The following is an 18,492-nucleotide window of genomic DNA, read 5'->3' as shown; positions in this document are numbered from 1 at the left end:
TGGTACTAGCACATCCCATTTGTCCTGGCAGCACACCTCTTCCGTGTCTGCCTCCATGCAGAGGACCCCACAGCCTCTCACCCCACACGGCTTCTCGGGTAACAGGTCAGCACTGGCAGCCACAGACTTAGCAGTCCTCTATGGGATGTACCACACTGTTCTTGATTTGAAGTGGATTATACTTTTGGTTGAAAACAGGGAGAAAGGGGAGAGGAAAAAAAAAGAATAGCAAAGGCTAATACAATAGCCAGCCTTGTAGTGAGCAGTACTATGGTCATGGGCACTGAAACTCTCTGTTCTTGATATTTTTATGTTCCACTCTTAAAGCCGCTTGATTTTGTTCCATGTGTTTAGAGCGAAATCTAGAAAAATGGCCTTAAAATGGGCATGTTGGAGAATTTTATTCTTCAGTTTGCCCATCCCATTTGGCTCTGGGCAGAAGCAAAGCCAGGCTCAGCACAGCTGAGGGAACACAATGGCACAGGCAGCAAGTGGGAATGCTCTGGGCTCCCACTGACCCACTTCTGTCCCCAGGGACCTGCCAGTGGCAGATCCACACTGGGTCTGAAGGAGTGCACTGGGCCAGAGCTGGCATGCAGGCTCCCACTTCCACTGCTAGCCCAGAATTGAACACACTGATAAACACGACCTACTGGGAAAAAGACAGCCTATATTCTATAGAGGAAAAAATTATGTGTCTTACAACCGGTGTCCTGTGACGGACACTTCTGGAGGAAAAGTGGATAAGGGGCATCAGTGATTAGAGGATACCTGGAGCAATGAAATGCTTTCAGTGCGATTCCTCAAAAAGAAACAAGCAATCCAACCCCCCCCAAATATTCTGTAGGAATGATCGCATGAACCCAAACATAGACCACCTGTGAACATACGTTACCCCTTTGTTCAGAGACATCCATTGTAAAGGTGGGACAAACAGGGTAAGGCAACTGTATGCCTCCCCTGCTTTTCTGCCACCACAGGGCCCTGCCTCTCTGTCTGTCCCATGCCCGTGGTGTCCAACCTCCTCTCGGCTTTTCAGCGTTGCAGCCCACGTGCCGACTCTGGCTGCACTTCTTTCTGAGGTGCCTGGCATCTCGCTGCCCAGATGCCACCTCCAAGCCCTCTGGACGAGAATTAGGAAGATGCTCACCCTGCTTAATTACTAACCTCAAAAGACAACAATCTTTTGGGGACCTTCTGAGTGTGAAATAAGCTGCTTCTTGCTCTGCTTCAGTTAAGCTGCTGAGCGTCAAAGTTTTTGGAAAATGTCAGAATCTGAGTATTTATTATAGTTCAGTACAGACACTATGCTTTATATGCAGTGTTACTGTCGCCCTGCTTTAGCAGATAACATACAAACTGCAAATGGATATGCAAGTCAGCTCTTCCAGAGGGCAGAAAAATGCATTTTCTTCACTGTAAACTACATGTAAACATAAAATGGCAACTACCCAGGCAGCAAATGGATTTCTCTTTCCTTTTAAACATGCAAAACAAATGCCGATACAGGAACCAACGCATAAGGGTACAAATTGCACATCTACTACTGCTGTTTCTTACATGAACTTCGTAAGTATGACTGTTAAATATAAACTTGCACCAACTTCTAGGCCTTAAACCTGTCAGCTTTCCTTATAATCATCTTAAACATTTAAAAAAATTCAGAAGGTTTTCATAAGGACTAAAGCATTAGCAGTTACAGCATAAGCTGAAGATGGAATTTACTGCTATCATTCTGCATCTCATGTTTGCACAAGACTAATCGATTAAGACATTCCTGGATGGTTTTAACATTTAACAGGATCTATAGAATGACAGTCTGAATTTTTAATACTCATACAGTCACAGAAGAGTGGCATCAGTAAGACAAAATGTATGAGTAAGTGGCATTAGAATGCACTGGCAATGCACCCCAAAAGTTATTTTTAAGGACCGCGACAAGAAATATTCCAATTAGGCCAGGTAAATCACCAGAATGTAATCATCATTACTGAAAAGAGAACTTGTTTCCATAAAAAGAATTCATCATACAGACTGGAGAAATATATACTCTTTGGACTTATTATCAAAATAAACGTAACAAGTTATAATTAAACAGGTCTTCAATTGCAATAATTACCTAGAAACACTGAACAGATGAGCACAGGTGAAGAGTACACACATCAAAGCATGCAGTGAAGAAAATGAGAATAAACGCCTGCTCTCTCTTTTAAATGCTGCGTCTTCAAGTAAGCAACCTGATGTCAGCTCAACCAACCAACCTAGTTGATGTAATTAAACAATGATACAGGTTTATTACATAACCAAATGGAAAGCTGTAGACAGGTCTGAACAGCACTAAAAGAAGATTTAATTAAGTTTGCAGAAGATCTAATTATGCAATGCTGGAACCAAAGTGTATGAACTGGATCTGTTCTGCTCTGACACTTCTTTCCAGCTTATTATTCTAGAATTTCAAAGATTATTTTTAAAATGATAAAGGAGGAAAAAAGGAGCAGTTGGTCTTAAATAATGAATTTTTCATATCAAAAATCAGCACAAAAAAAAAAGGTACTCTGCAACAGAACAAATGGCAGCTGCACCAGAGACAAGCTTTTATATTTAACCTCTCAGAAAGCAGAATATTCATTGCTTTTCATAAAAAGAAAGTGTGAAAATCTAAGCAAATCTCACAGTTAAATCCCCCTTCCTAATGCATTTCAGGGTGACAAACACACCCCTCAAGTCACCGGCATCGGTGTAGTTCAGCTGACAAGCCCCCGCAGCCCTCCTGCGGCCCACCCAGCGATTAACCAGTTCCCTTGTCCCTTTCCCTGCTCTGCTGTCGGCACTCTGTCATCTCCCCGCTGCCAGTGGGCAGGTGGCCTGGTGGTCTTCTCCCTATAGACCTCTCCTTTCACCCCGTGACATGTCGCCTCGCGGTGACACGGCTCCTTGGCTCCAGCTACCCAAGCAACCACCCAAGAGCAGAAGCATCTTGCAGGCAGTTTGCCTATATGAGCTCCCTTCTTTGCTCTGCTTCTCCCCGCCTCGTGGGACTTCCTTGAGCCTTGCAATTGGCCAGTCCTGAAAAGCTGCAGGTGCTTTATTTAAGCTTGAACCATTAGCTCAGCACATTGTTTCTTGGAACAAAATCTACTTTTCCAACAGCAGAAGTTAACCATCTAGATATATTACAATGGTGGCCTTTTCCGTCAGAAAGGTTCACTGTGCTCCAAGCTGCGCACACTGTAAGCATCGCCACTCAAAAAAAAAAAAAAAAAAAAAAAGGTACAGGGAAAGAAATATGGAACGGGAAATGGCAATTTGACTGAGAACAGAACGGACAAAAGGGCCGAATCACTTGTGCAGCCACAGAGACCTGCGGAGCTGCATGGCTGCAGTGAGACCATACAGCAGCACCAAAGCATGAGTGTCGTGGCGCAGAGGACCCCACACACTATCTGCCTGGGTCACCACGCTGCCTCGGAGGCACGGGCAGGCTTCCACCCTCCTCTGCTAGCCACACTCCTCTCACACCAACTGCCAGTATGACTTAGCTGTATTTTTGTTAGCTGTTATTTAAAATTATGATGATAAATGCTTTTAGTAAAGACACAAGTGACATTTTAAGGCAGTCAGTGGAATAAATTGGTGTTAAGGTACATTCCTCATTATCTAGTTTTGTCCAGAATACTTAAATGAGTTTCTCCACAGTTGTTTTTTTCTGGTTACTGTTTGGTAGTTGCCTCTGTGCTTGATCAGTGACTTCTTTTTGCTCCCTCAGCTGTTGTCTATACAATGACATGCTTAGACACATCTGAGAAATTCAAGTGTCTCATTCTCCTCACTCGTGTCTATCTCAATTCTATTCTCTTTCTGTTCTGTTTTCCTCTCGGACAATTCCTTGTTAGTATAAATCACCTGTCACTTATCTTGATAGATTTAGCTGGATGCAAACTGAGAAAGCTGAGATGATTCTCAGTTCTCACCATAGCGTTCTTTATTTTACCATTCTGTTGCACATAGCAATATTATGGTTTCAAACTTCATTTTAATATCACAGATTGTGAAATTATAGCTCTGTTAAAAAGAGTGGTCTAAGGGAGATTTATGACTGCTGAATAGGTGTTTTGAGGTACTCTTTTTAGCCATGATTTTCACTGCCTGCTAAAGAAATGTGGTTTTAGGTACCACCATTACAGGGGGACATTCTATACGCTGAAAAATTATGTGCGTATGGAGTGCCATAATACTGTTCACCTTTACTGATTAAAACAAACAGCATGAAACTACAGTAAAACTTTAAAAATTGGGGTTTACCTTTAGAAATAGACAGTATTCAGCATACAGTATTTTCAAGGCAGGGCTTAGGAGGTCAGCCTGGACCCAGTGCACAGTGAGGCAGGGCAAACCCTTCACGCATTTCAGCCCTCAAGCCTGCATGGAGCTGCTTGTTAGTGTAAAATAAAGCACATGAATGTGTGTGTACAGAGCAGCACTTTAAAACATCTTTTTGCTGGGTGTCTTTATTTATTTGTAGGTTTTTTTTTCCTTGCCCTGTTTGAAGTCTTTGCAATGTAGGTGGTTTTGGACTCCATATGCCACCTCCATCCTACCTGGCAAGGCTGCTGATACCCAGAGCACAATGCAGAGATCTGTGCAGCCACTCTCGCCTTGACAGGATCTTACTGTGAGGCATCTCCCAGCTGCATTTGGTGTGCAATGCCAGGCTGGCCTCTAGTCTTTTCCTTCTGTCATTCTGATAGAGGAATGACTTCGGTTCGGCCAACAACTCTATTAAATGGAGTCACTAAATACCACATAAAGGAGCCAGTGCCCACTAACAGCAGTAGGAACTTCCCTGGTGATTTCAAAAGATCTTTGGCTCATGCCAAGAGTGCCTTTGTCTTCACAGGAGAGTGAAAATGTAGGAATAACCTACAGATATTTAATATTCAGAATATGAATAGCTCACTATTAATAGCACACTAATATCAACAAGTTGACACTACGGAACAAATGAATGAAACAGAAGATAACTATGGGAAGCACAGTAACTATTCCATGTGGCAATAAAAAAGAGCACTTTTCTAAATCCTGGTACAAAATGCTGAAGTTTAAAGAGGTTTCCTTTTCCACAAAAAAACATTATAAATAAATTATGGCTCATTATAGCATGATTTGGGCAGACATTAATTCATTAGGCCTTCAGGGATTTGGGTAGAATCCTTTTGGATGAATGCAGTCAGACCTTTGGTTATCACATATTCCTAAAATCATGGCACGGTTGTTAGTTCAATTATACTTTTTTAAATACTCCTCAAATATAAAATGATAAAAACTTCTTTAGCAATACCTTTACAATTGTGGTAATGTGTTATGAATTTAATTCAGTGCATTCACACTGAAGGTATCTATTTTCACCCTCATTTAATACACTATCCCCAGGAGGATTCATTTTGACAGAGAGAGTACATGCTCTGATAATAGCTTCAAAAACTATGATACACTGCAAGCAATATTCTTAATTGTGAAAAAGTTCATAATTTTGGAAACAGGGAGTTAACTATATTTGTAATTCTTAAAATTAATTGGCTGCTAGTCTGTTCTTTATCTATTTATTAATTATCTATTACTAGAGAATATCTATATTATCTATAATAATTATCTATTACTAGATAATATCTTGGAGATGTTATCTCCAAGCTACTAAGGAATAGCAATGCCCTTCTGGTAGGGCTGGCAGCACCTTCACCATACAGAGATTATCTTCAAAGCAATAACATAATGAACTCAAAGCACATTAAAAGCACTGCTGAAAGAACACAGGAAATCCTGAGCTTAAGAAAAGCTAGAATGGGAAGATGTCATTTGATTTTATTGACATCTTAGAGACAATTACTTTTCTCTTCAATTTCATGCTATCATTTATTCTAATCAGATATCACTGAATTAATGTATGCATTTAACTCTGCAGAACAGGAAAAATAGAGGGGGGGGGGGGGGGGAACACCAAGCCTCTGTTTTTAAGTGTAGGAGACAAGCATCAATTGAATGCAGAACAGTGTGCGCTGACAGTGCAATGAAGTTTAAATTATCTAATATTAATTTTGCATGTATATGGCACCTGCAGTGTACCAGATACTGACTCAATGAGTATGTGCACACAACTGAATTTCACTGCACTGGTTTTGAAGCTGACTTTCTAGACTAACTGAGAAGCATCACCATGTTCCCTCTGTAGAAGCAATCAGGAAATCTCACAAACCAAAGTCGGGCTTGAGATACTTAGAGAAACATTACTAAGAGTTGATCATCCACTCATAACCTTTCATAACCTTTTTATATAGAATTGCTTTAAATGAAAGGATCGCATCCTTTCACTTGGTAAAAGTTCCCATTATTTTAACATTACCTGAGAATAGCCAATAATCTGAGAATTATCAGAGTAAAAAAGGAAGTTTACGATCTCAGTGCATTTTTAATTTGCAAGACACAGACTGTTAGCAGTAACACACTCACTGACTGGCAGAGAAACTTGATGGACAAGTCAAGCGATTTCACACCAGGAAAGAAGATACCAACATAAAGCAATTTTTTAACTTGAAGAATGTGCCTGTCCTGATATTAAGAGTGGGAGCAGGAATCTGATGTTAAAAGAAAATAGCTATATGTAGGAGCATTATTTTAAATAGACAAAGATAAATTTTTATTTGTTACTGGCTTAATTTCATCTCTACAGTTTACAAGCGGCTTTGAAAGTTGACCAAGGCAACACTGGGGTCCCTTTTGATAAACCCAAGATTGTGAAAGAAAAATTAAAGAAAAAGATCATTGAAGTTACAGAGTGAAAAAGGAACACTACATTGCACAATAAGAGAAAAACTCCTTAATAAAAATGCACTTTTAAAAACTTGCTGATGTTTGGGGAGTTTCTTTCAACTTTAGGACATAATTCTGTGGAACAGAGGGGACTGAAAATCTCCTCTAAAACCTAAGATATTTCTTAGGTCTCAACATGGCATATGGACACATCTAGCATTACTATCATGGTTTGAATTTTGCTTTGCTAGTAGTAGTATTCAAAATTTATTAAAAGAACCTCCAAATTTTGGGGGGCTTAAAATAATAAATTATTAGGTTTCTCTTTTCTACCTAAGAATATGCTTTTTCATTTTGAACTTTTAAGGTTCAAGTTCTTTAGCATTTCTGAGTTCAGAAAAGAAAGAAAAAACTGCTATACAATCACCAGCTTTTGGATTCAGGTAAGGGGAAAAAAAAAAGGAAAAATCTTACAAACAAAATACTACATTATTTAGGTAGTTCAAAGGATTTATGTAATTAAGTTATGTTTTGCAATTTGTGTAGTTACTTATGAGTTCCCAAGATTTGACACCATGATCAGGTGGGTAACCCTATGTACTGAACTTTGTAAAACTTGTGACCAAAAAGTTTACTCATGAGAAAATACATCAACAGAAAAACTTTCCCGAGCAAAGGTAGATACAAGTGTAACAGGGGTTTGGGTCTGAATGCCTTGACAGTGAATCATCACCTCCTCCTCCCCACAGCAAAGGGAGCAATATTAGACCCTTTAAGACAATAATGGGATTGGTCCTTGAACCCCCCCTGTGATGGGTTGACCCTGGCTGGACGCCAGGTGCCCACCAAAGCCATTCTATCATTCCCCCATCCTCAGCTGGACAGGGGAGAGAAAAATATAACAAAGAGCTTGTGGGTTGAGATAAGGACAGGAGAGATCATTCACCAATTACCGTCACAGGCAAAACAGACTCAGCTTGGGGAAAATTAACTCAATTTATTACAAATCAACCAGAGTAAGGTAATGAGAAATAAACCCAAATCTCAGAACACCTTCCCTCCACCCCTCCCTTCTTCCCGGGCACAACTTCACTCCCGGATTTCTCTACCAAACCCCCCCAGCGGCACAGGGGGACGGGGATGGGGTTTACGGTCATCACACGTTATTTTCTGCCGCTTCACCTCCTCAGGGGGAGGGCTCATCACACTCTTCCTCTGTCCCAGCGTGGGATCCCACCCACGGGAGACAGTCCTCCACAAACTTCTCCAACGTGGGCCATTCCCACGGGCTGCAGTTCTTCACGAACTGCTCCAGCATGGGTCCTTTCCACGGTGTGTAGTCCTTCAGGAGCACACTGCTCCAGTGTGGGTCCCCCACAGGGTCACAAGTCCTGCCAGAAAACCTGCTCCATGGGCTCCTGTCTCCATGGGACCACAGGTCCTGCCAGGAGCCTGCGCCAGCACGGGGTTCCCACAGGGTCACAGCCTCCTTCGGGAACCCACCTGCTCCGGCGTGGGATCCTCCACGGGCTGCAGGTGGAGATCTGCTCCACTGTGGACCTCCATGGACTGCAGGGGACAGCCTGCCTCACCATGGTCTTCACCAGAGGAATCTTCGCTCCGGTGCCTGGAGCATCTCCTCCCCCTCCTTCTTCACTGACTTTGGTGTCTGCAGGGTTGTTTCTCTTACATGTTCTCACTCCTCGCTCAGGCGGCTGTTCTCCCCGTCCCAACTCTTTTCCCTTCTTAAAAATGTTATCACAGAGGCGTTACCACTATCGCCGATTGGCTCGGCCTTGGCTGGCGGCAGGTCCGTCCTAGAGCCGGCTGGTATAGGCTCTCTCTCAAACACAGGGGAAGCTTCCAGCAGCTTCTTACAGAAGCCACCCCCGTAACCCCCCCGCTACCAAAACCTTGCCACACAAAACCAATACACCCCCCCCCCCCCAAATTTTATGCAGAAATACAGAAAAAGTTGATTAGAGACTGATTCATACCATCTAGTTTGAGACTACAAATTTCAGCATCTAAATTAGGATCTTGTAGAGCCAGCACAGAGGGGCTCCTGCAGAAGACAAATCAGAGCACCTCCTAAGTCGTGCCTCTCTCCACTACTGATCACAGGATGGATAATATTAGCTGATTAGAAAAGCACTCTCCTTTCTCTCTTCAAATAACAGACTAAGAATATCTGCTGACTCAAACTAGGGCTTTTTTGCAAGCTCTGCAAGTCCACAAATGGTTGACCATCTAGTCTGTGGTTTTACAAAGTTTGCTTTCGCTCTCCTTCCTAAGTGATATAAAAAGAATTAAAAAATAAAAAATCAATAACCTATATGTAAACAACCATACTAACTGATGTCCAACATAGTGTCTATTTTAAATGCCAATAACAATCTTGCAAATGGATTAAAAAGTAAAATACGTTTTATACATTACAGAAATGGCACTTTTGACTCTACCTGTTCTTACATGGTAGCAGTTACATAAACTACAAACACACTTCTACCATTTATTCTATTAAGAGCTCTTCAAACAGGTGACTTTCTATTCAGAATACCTGCAGCTTATAATGGAATTTTATTGCTAGGAGATTGAGAAAATAGAAAGTTTCAGGACATCCCTGTTGAAAACCTACCGATAACTTTTGTAAAATGCAGATACGTCACAACCTGTGTTAGATAAAAAATGGCCCTTCTGAATACAGTCTGTAGTTAATGAAGGGTGGCACACAAGAATTATTCTAATGATGGGTTTTAATTCTCTCAGAGTTACACTCTTACTTTCCATAATTCTGCTATTTATAGTATCTGAATCTAGAAGTTAGTTCTGTGATAGCTGAATTGGCAAGATGCAGCACATTTTGGCCTTGACCTCAGGAAAGGACAGAAACATTTCAGAAGATAAGATACACCGGCATCTCTGAGAAGTTACTTAATGTAGTAGTAAGAAGTTACTTACATATGCTTACTATTAAGCATATGAATCTAATTGATTTTCTAGGTTAAGGTACTACAGCACCTCAGAAGATGGGTATTCATTCTACGCCATTTTACAGATGGGAAAACCATGCAGCAGGTCAATGAAGAATTCTGGACCAGGAGAGTGGAGTCTCATACCCCAGCCAAGTTTCCATCCTACTTAACCCAGACTGTATCCTTCTCTTACTCTTTATGAAGCAGAAATCTGACAAGCTTTTTTTCAATTAGAACTGTATTAACTGCTTTTTACAGTTGTTGCTTCCTTTTTGTCTTCTGCTTACAACTAACAGTAATTCTCCTCTCTACTTTCAGACCATGTAACTTGTGGACATATTCTGGACCCTAGTATTCCAATCACATAATTCCTCTTTACTGGAAAAGCCTTACAACACTGTTCTTGCCCACATCCAGACATGCTTTCTGTTGCCTCTACTAACACTGGGGCTGTAACAGTTATCTTCTCCCTGTGCCATTTTCTCAGTTATTTAAGGCACCAAATAGGCAACAACATTCCATATTGCTACCTGGCATCTTCTAGATATGGTTTCCTCTATAATGTACTTAATCTGACCCATTCTAACTTTAAACACCTTACAAACGATTTCATTGTAGCAGAAGAATAAGATCTGAACAACTAGATTACCTGGTCACCCGTAGAGCTCCTTCTCAACTGAAACCTTCTCAACAAAAGAATATCATCCACTTGTTTCTTACTCTGTGCAGAAATATTTTTTTTGCTCGGTAATACACAGCTTACAGGAAGTCACGTGTTTAATAAAATGCTAGACTGAAAATAAATAAATTGCTCTGCTACAAGCCTCTGATCTCCATTGTGCTCTCTATATTACATGGTATTTGTTCTCTGGATGGAACTGTAATTGACTTACACAAGTATAAGTACTTTCATTTAAGATTCCTACCTTCTTCTTGGAAATCTGCCTTGTATTTAGCTGCAGTGGTGAAAAGCAGAGAGGAAATGAAACACTGGCAGAAGCTCTTCTTCACAGGAGCAACCAAGTCACATCTGTGCAGATCCCATGAACGCTTACCAGCTGAATGATTTCTTCATCCAGCTGGAGACAGGTAGGTGAGAACAGAAAATCAGTCCATCCTCGGTATAGAGTGCACAGGCTCCGCAGGAAGCTCTCTGCCTATGGTCCTACGCTGGGACCATGGAATATAGACCTCAAAACCACAGGCACAGACCACCTATAACAGATAAAAAGTTAAACTTGAGTCATTCTCGTATTTTTACAACTCTGTGAACAGAACAGCAAAATTTAAATGCCTGAAAGCTTCCCTAACACTTTGGAAGCATACAGAAAGCCTGTGGTACATGCTGAGAAATTCTGCTAGAGAGAACAGCATCTCAAAGAGTCAGCGAAGAGATCACAATTATCAGTCCCTCAGGGTATGACAGAATAATTGGAGCTCATTTGAAAACAGATAAAACCATGTGGGTGAATGAGCTTGAGCCTCGACTATGGACTTAGACCTGTGAAAGACATGGCTAGTCCTTTTAGCAATATCTGCAATACAGTTTTATGGTGTATATTCAGTCTGGCCGTAAAGAGATGTTACAGATGAAGTAAAAAAAGACTTATTTAAAATAATATTGATCAAATTGCAAGATCAGTGAACAGTGAAACAGGTATGTCTTCCTGTAGGTCTTTGTCACTGATTGACTGTAGAACCACTGGTGTGAATGTGCTTTCCTAATGGGTTAGCAGAACTGACTTCTGAATGACAATGTTTCTCCTCCAGGCTTATACAGCCCGAAAAGTGCAATGAATGAAGTTTTGCTGGACTTTAAAGGACAAAGGTCATTTGGAGGTATCAGATAGATACTCTTACTGTCCCACAGAGAACTCCATTTCTTTTTGCAAAGAAAATATATTTGACAGTAATATTTTAATTGTGACAGTTAATTAGAAGAAAACTATAAACCTCTGATAAAAAGCAAACCAACTTATATTCCCAAGCGGGCTTTTGTATTTTTCTTCTTTTTTCTTATGTATCTATTACATGTGCATCTTGTTTTGTAGCTTATCAACAATACCTTAATAGTGTTCTAGCAAGCAAGCAGACATGGTAGCTCTCCAAGAGGCTTACTAAAGGACCTTTAAATGTGGGGAAGCACATTAAAAGTTCAGTAAACAATGTAAAGAACTGAAAAGGAGTCAAAATGCTTCAGCAAAATTACAATGGTATAACACTGACATGGTTTAAAAGGACCCTTTTCAAATGGGATTCCCCAGCACGCACACCCCACCAGCCACCAGCCTGCAAAGTCTCCCCGTTCAGCATACACATACCACATGGGAACAAAAGTGAAACAGGAGCTATAACTGGGACCAGAGGACTCTGTGAATCCTCGGGGGCCACTGTGAGAATTGACCCACTGTGAGCGATGTCAGTCCAGCAGCAAGCACTGCTGCCGAGGACACTCACACATGCATGGTATTATGCATGTAAGCAATCCAGCAAACTGAATTTTTCAGCCCACCTTCTCCACAACCCTACGGAGTTAAGCTATTACTGGAGAGAGAAAGAAAACTTGGCTTAATGTCCAACTGGCACAGCTGCCAGAGGTCCCACAGAATATTTAACAATTAGGGTTTACATATCATTGTAGAAAGAAACCCTGAAGAAGCCTGATGATGCTTAAAGTCAGTATTTTACTGTCAGAGCCAGAAAACTGCTCTGGGTTTTGGCTCATACTAACTTCATGTCCAGTTAACAACCGTACCCAATAAATTATCTGTCACTTCTGATATTCTTGTCATTTAGAGAGATACTGCAAATTTTCATGCATTTATATAGTGAGTAACTTATCAGATACACTTGTAAGTACTCAGATAATCTAGAGAGCAATAAATGCTTAGTCATTGCTGAGAAGCACTACAGAAAATCTGAAAGATTGGAGGAGAACAGTGTTGTCCAAATAGTTTCCATTCTGAAGCTCTGCCCTGCTGTAGAGTGCTGCATTCGTATGGTGAAGCTTCTGGGATCTTATAGATTATTTTTTAAAATTTCATCTAGTAAGTGCAGTTCAGTTTAATACACTGATAAATATTCCTGAATGAACATAGCAGTTTGTTATAATATGTGGCACTAAAATTTAGGAGTACATAGGTGCAAAGAAAATAAAAGACGAAGTTCTGCCCTACCAATCAGGAGGGGAAAAAAAAAAAAAAAAAAAATCCTCCTGGCTTTTATCAGAATTTCCCCAGTTACTGACTCTGCCAATGAAACACGATGTAGTGGCAGTGGTATTACTGTTGCCTACAAACCTCACCATAAAGCAGATGCATCTTGAGATTAATTTAGTAGTTACCACCAGAATCTTATCCATAATTTGTCTTCTGAATCTGTTTTGTTTATTTTTAATGCAGCATATTTGACAGATCACACACAATTAAGACATGACAGATAAAAAATCACTTTTCCATTTTTTAGTCTGCAATTAAAAAAATACATAGCAAGCTTTCTTGTCAGAGACGACTGAAAGACACAAATACATAGTTTTTAAAAATTGACCTAAATAGATTGATTTTATGATAAAATAAATTATTCAACACTAATAGTGACCAAGGGGAAGCCAACATGAATAGGAAATAATTAAACATAGATTGCAAGTATACAGGTACTTTAATTAAAAAAAAATTAGAGACAAGCATGTGTTTTGTCTTTCATTTGAAAAATACATTTCATGGTGAGAAACAATATGAAAGAGAGATACATATACCATCCCCCCACCCCCCTGACACATCTGCTTCCTTGCCAGAGTGCTGCTTAAGCCAACCTGAAGAGCAAAAGTGAAACACCACTACCTGTAAGTATGAATAATTAGAAAAAGGCCTGTTACGCAGGCAATTGGGGTAATAGCTTCCTCACGTGAAAATGGGAGGTGGACCATTAATGACAACATAACATCAAGGACTACACTTCTAAAAAGCCCTGTAACCAGAAATTTTTTCTTGGATTGATGGGCACAGGTTTTATCAGATTCCTGGCAACAGACCAGCTTGAACAGAAACAGGTTTGTTCTAACTTCTTACTGTCTGTGCATGACAGCCTGAGCAGTCCACGTAACCTTGCCCTAAGCACAGGGGCAGCCAGGCGTCGCAGCTACAGCCTAAAGCCAAGGCACAAAGTAGAGCCCTCTTTTTCCTAATTACAAACCAGAAATAAAATGTCTTCCCTAGTTACACATCTTCCTAACAACCTTCTTCTCTGACTTTTCTGGACTCCTCTATCACAATAGCTTCTACTTAAAAAAGAAAAGAAAAGAAAAAAAAGATCACAAGCAGCAAGTTAACCTTGTTTTTACTGGCAGATGTTTGTCCTTTCTTTGAAGACTCAGTTCTCAGGCCTCTACAAGAAGGACAAGTTTGGTTTTGCAATCCTAAATCAAGGAGCCTTTCCTCTTCCTTTCAGTCCCTTTCCAAGGCCCTGTTTACTTTCCTCTCACTGAGTTAAAGAGAGTAAATAGGTTAGATTCATTACGATACCTTTCCTCCTCCAGAAAGGTTCCCAACAGGCTTTGCATAATTTGGCTTCAAAGTTCTGAGTGGTCCCAACTGGCAATAAAAATGGGAAACGATTGTGCTGCAACTTGCAGAATAGGTCCATCAGTAACAATCAGGCAACATCAAATCACTGTTTTCAGTGCAGAAATGAAACCACCTCTAAGATGAAATATAGAAAAGCAACGTCCTTTTTTCCCTTCTTATTCTTCAAATGCAGGGGCAGATCCCAAGTGGGAGGGGAAGGGGGGAATGCTCATCAGGTTTGAATATATGTCTCTGAAATAACTTCCTGCTTCCAAACCCCACCCAGTATGACACTAAGGAGGAAAAAAACCCCCCAAACCCAACTGTGTATCTAAGTTCAAAAATTAAGCTGCCTTATAGTTTGAAATAACAGATACTGTACATAGAGGACAATCTCTCCAGAAGGAAAATGCATCACTGTACAAACAATAAAATGCAATCCTAGAATCACAAAAATAAAATAGATAAGAAACCTGACAAACCTAAAAATAAAAGAAAAAAACCCTATCAACAACTCTCAAACAAACAAAAGTAGGCTCAGCTGGTTCTTTTGATAATGATTTTTGAAAGCATAAGAAAATCAGATCGAATACATTATGAAATAGATATTCTAATTTAAGAGGAAATTGAAAGCAGATATTAAAGGGCTATATGATACAGAAAATCATAGGAGACTGCTACTGATAATTGCTAATTATAAGCATCCCTAATGCTTTGTCATGCATGAGTTATAGGTCAATCCCTAATTCTAGACCTTATTTGGTGTTCTCTTTCTGTATAATAGTAACACATTTGTACTGTTACAGGAAAGGTTTTGCTAGCACTTCCATTATAAATCTCTTACCAGGACTTGAAACTTTGTCATAAAAACGTGCTTCAGGATGAAAATTGGCATGGAAAGTCGCAGTCTATTAAGACTACACTAAGCGTGTTGCAGATATAAAAGCACAGAAAGGTTGAGGTTGGAAGGGACTTGAGGAGATCATCTAGTTGGACCTCCTTGCTCAGAGTAGGGCCAACTACAGCAGATTGCTCAGAGCTGTGTCCAATTGAGAGTTGAATGACTACGCATGGAGAATCCAAAACCTGTCCATGCAAGCTGTTCCAGTGTTTGATCACCCTTACAGTAAAAAAGATTGTCCTTCTGTTTATATAGGTTATATTTTATTACTTTATCCATTACATATTGTATACCTGTCCTGGTCTCAGCTGGGATAGAGTTAACTGCCTTCCTAGTAGCTGGTACAGTGCTGTGTTTTGAGTTCAGTATGCGAAGAATGTTGATCACACACTGATGTTTTCAGTTGTTGCTCAGTAGTGTTTAGACTATAGTCAAGGATTTTTCGGCTTCTCAAGCCCAGCCAGTGAGAAAGCTGGAGGGGCACAAGAAGTTGGTACAGGACACAGCTGGAGGGGCACAAGAAGTTGGTACAGGACACAGCCAGGGCAGCTGACCCAAACTGGCCAACAGTGTATTCCATACCATGGGTGGTCCCATTTAGTATAGGAACTGGGAAGTGGGGGCCGGGAATCGCCGCTCGGGGACTAGCTGGGTGTCGGTCGGCGGGTGGTGAGAAATTGCCCTGCGCATCATTTGTACATTCCGATCCTTTTATTACTACTGTTGTCATTTTATTAGTGTTATTATCATTATTAGTTTCTTCTTTTCTGTTCTATTAAACCGTTCTTATCTCAACCCACAAGTTTTACTTCTTTTCCCGATTTTCTCCCCCATCCCACTTGGTGAGGGGGGAGTGAGTGAGTGGCTGCGTGGTGCTTAGTTGCTGGCTGGGGTTAAACCATGACAATACCATATTTAAGAAAATAAATTTTAAGCTAGTAAGAATTAATGCTTTTGCTAGCTTGCCATGATCCAACTATCTGAAAAGAATGAAACTGTAATTCCTTACTGAGGTGCCCCGTGTATTTGACACAGGCTTCATGTATGACCACATGCTCACTTACATTGGACCCCTGCCATTCTCAGTGCTAAATCTGACATGGCCTGAAATGCAATTGAATTTGAATTTTCAAGCAAAAAGACATGCCCCTGGTGTTTGAGAAAGCACTGTGTGAGCTGAGAAGTGCCTAAAGGTGATAACTTCTATCAGTAATCCAGCTGTGAGGAAAAAAATTGAGCAGAAGAATGTGATTTCCTTTAATCCCCTTGACATAAACAATGGAATCATTTTACTGAAATTTAAAAACTAGTAAAGATGGCCAGGCACTAACCATAAGAGATTTCAAGCAAGATTGCAAAAAGGTAAAAGTATAATAAAATAAAACCAGGAATGTATAAACAAACCTTAGCATTTAAGGAACATTTACTGCAAGGGAAAATACATCCATTTACATACAATACCATAATACCACTTCTGTTTTTTGAAAAAGGAAAAAAAAACCACCCCTGAACCACCAAACAAACCCACAGGTCAACACCAATTGGGAGAATCTTCCTACTCTGGTAACTCCTGTACTATCTGCTCATACAATTTTTTTTCAGAAGCTGAATGAAAACCGTTTGCTTGCAGAGAATCAGCTGCAGAAATAGGAGGTTAAATTGAGATAAGGGCTACAGACCAGCCCAGCCCCAATCCAGGTAGCCATGTCCCACTCCTATGCATGAGAGGGAACCACGCAGCATGGCAGCGTGACTGTCCTCTCTCAGGGTCACCAGCTCTGCCCCTCGGAGAAGGCCCTGGCCAGCTGCAGGGCTGCTTGAATGCCATTGCAGAGCTGCACTGGTAAGAACACAACAGATGTATGGCATGCTACACAGCCATTGTTTTCCACCACCCCACCGTGTGTACATGTCTTAAGGGTCTCAAGGCAAGGTGGCTTTTGTGATGTATCACAAAAAAGTATCACACGTTTTTCACGACAGTGAATCAGTGGCAGAGATGCATAAGAAATATTTTGATCTTTTCTTGCTGAAGCCTTGATTCATGGACAGATCTGAGCTTTTTTTCCTTCTACTTATCTGCAGCCTCTCACAAGAGCACAAATACAGCAGAGGGAGTTTGGCTTAAGTACATTATCTGAAAATGTACAAGTGATAGTCAACTCATTAATCTAATCTCCACGTTGCTTTAACACAATTTTACTATGTTTTGATCATTTTCTCAAAATGCATCAGCAGAGTTCTCAACTTGTTTTTTGTCAGTCCACTGTGGAAAAAGTTATTACTAGTGATAAACTTCTAAATCTTACAGGCAATCAGAGGATCAGCCATGCATTACTTTTCACCTGCTTGTTCTATCACTTTAATCTCCTTTCCAAGTCTTCCATTACCTCAAGCAGATGCTTACAGATCTTTTGTGCAGTTTTGCCTTTATCTGTGGGAAGAATGACTTCTTTTGGTCCTTCTAGTTTTCACTGGCCAATGCTCAGTCATTGATCATTACTGAATTTTTGAGATTTTTAATGATAGGGATAGTAACATTTCATATTTCCTCTTTTTTTTTTTTTTTTTTTTTTTTTTTTTAATTTGGTAGCATCTGTACATCATCTCTCTACTGTGATAGCCATTACAAGCTTAGAAGACAGATAACAAGTTAACTCTGACAATGGAGTAGACATGCTCCTGTGTATTTGAACTAAAGGTCTACTCAGGACCCATTTGAAAATGGGGTTATTTATGGCATTCCTTAATTCTCTTATTACTCATACATTTCTTGGAGGCCACAAAGACAGTACAAAAACCTATATATGACATGTTTAATCATACTGGTATCTTGGGCTGACATAACCTCTGCAATCCCTACTCTCAACAAGTACCTTGGAAAAAATAGATGCCAGCTTTAATAATTTCATACAGGACTTAAGACACTGGCAAAGAATCAGGTATGAAACTGCTCTTTGTTGACTCTTCAAGTCAATTCTCATCCACAGGAGAGACAGAGCCTTCCTCCCAAACACAAAAGGTGACAGGTTTGCATTCTGTGTCTGCAAATCCAGTGCTGCCACAGAGCACTTAATACAGACTTACTTGGTTGCTTTTTTAAAAGACTGATTCCACTCACATACACACAGAAAGAAAGAAAATCCATACTGAGAGAAGGCTCTAATTAACAGATCTCTCTTCAGCACAGATGAGTACCCAGAGATGAAAAGGCTCAGGTTACCTACTTCATGTTGATAAAGTGGAGAAA

The 18,492-nt window shown here is 40.4% G+C and overlaps 1 long non-coding RNA gene across 1 annotated transcript in view; it reads right to left on the bottom strand.

The window, feature by feature from the left end:
* The window catches only part of LOC126041160 (uncharacterized), a 71,084-nt gene extending 68,909 nt beyond the window's left edge, over nt 1-2,175 (bottom strand). The window contains exon 1 of the long non-coding RNA XR_007506773.1: nt 2,120-2,175. This is a non-coding gene — a long non-coding RNA (uncharacterized LOC126041160). The remainder of the gene's footprint in view (nt 1-2,119) is intronic.
* Between the last annotated feature and the right edge of the window lie 16,317 nt (nt 2,176-18,492).

Source organism: Accipiter gentilis, chromosome 7 (genome assembly GCF_929443795.1).
Source record: "Accipiter gentilis chromosome 7, bAccGen1.1, whole genome shotgun sequence".
Taxonomy (NCBI): Eukaryota; Metazoa; Chordata; class Aves; order Accipitriformes; family Accipitridae; genus Astur; species Astur gentilis.
Note: the sequence above shows the minus strand (reverse complement) of the source record. Positions and strands in the feature narration are given on the sequence as shown.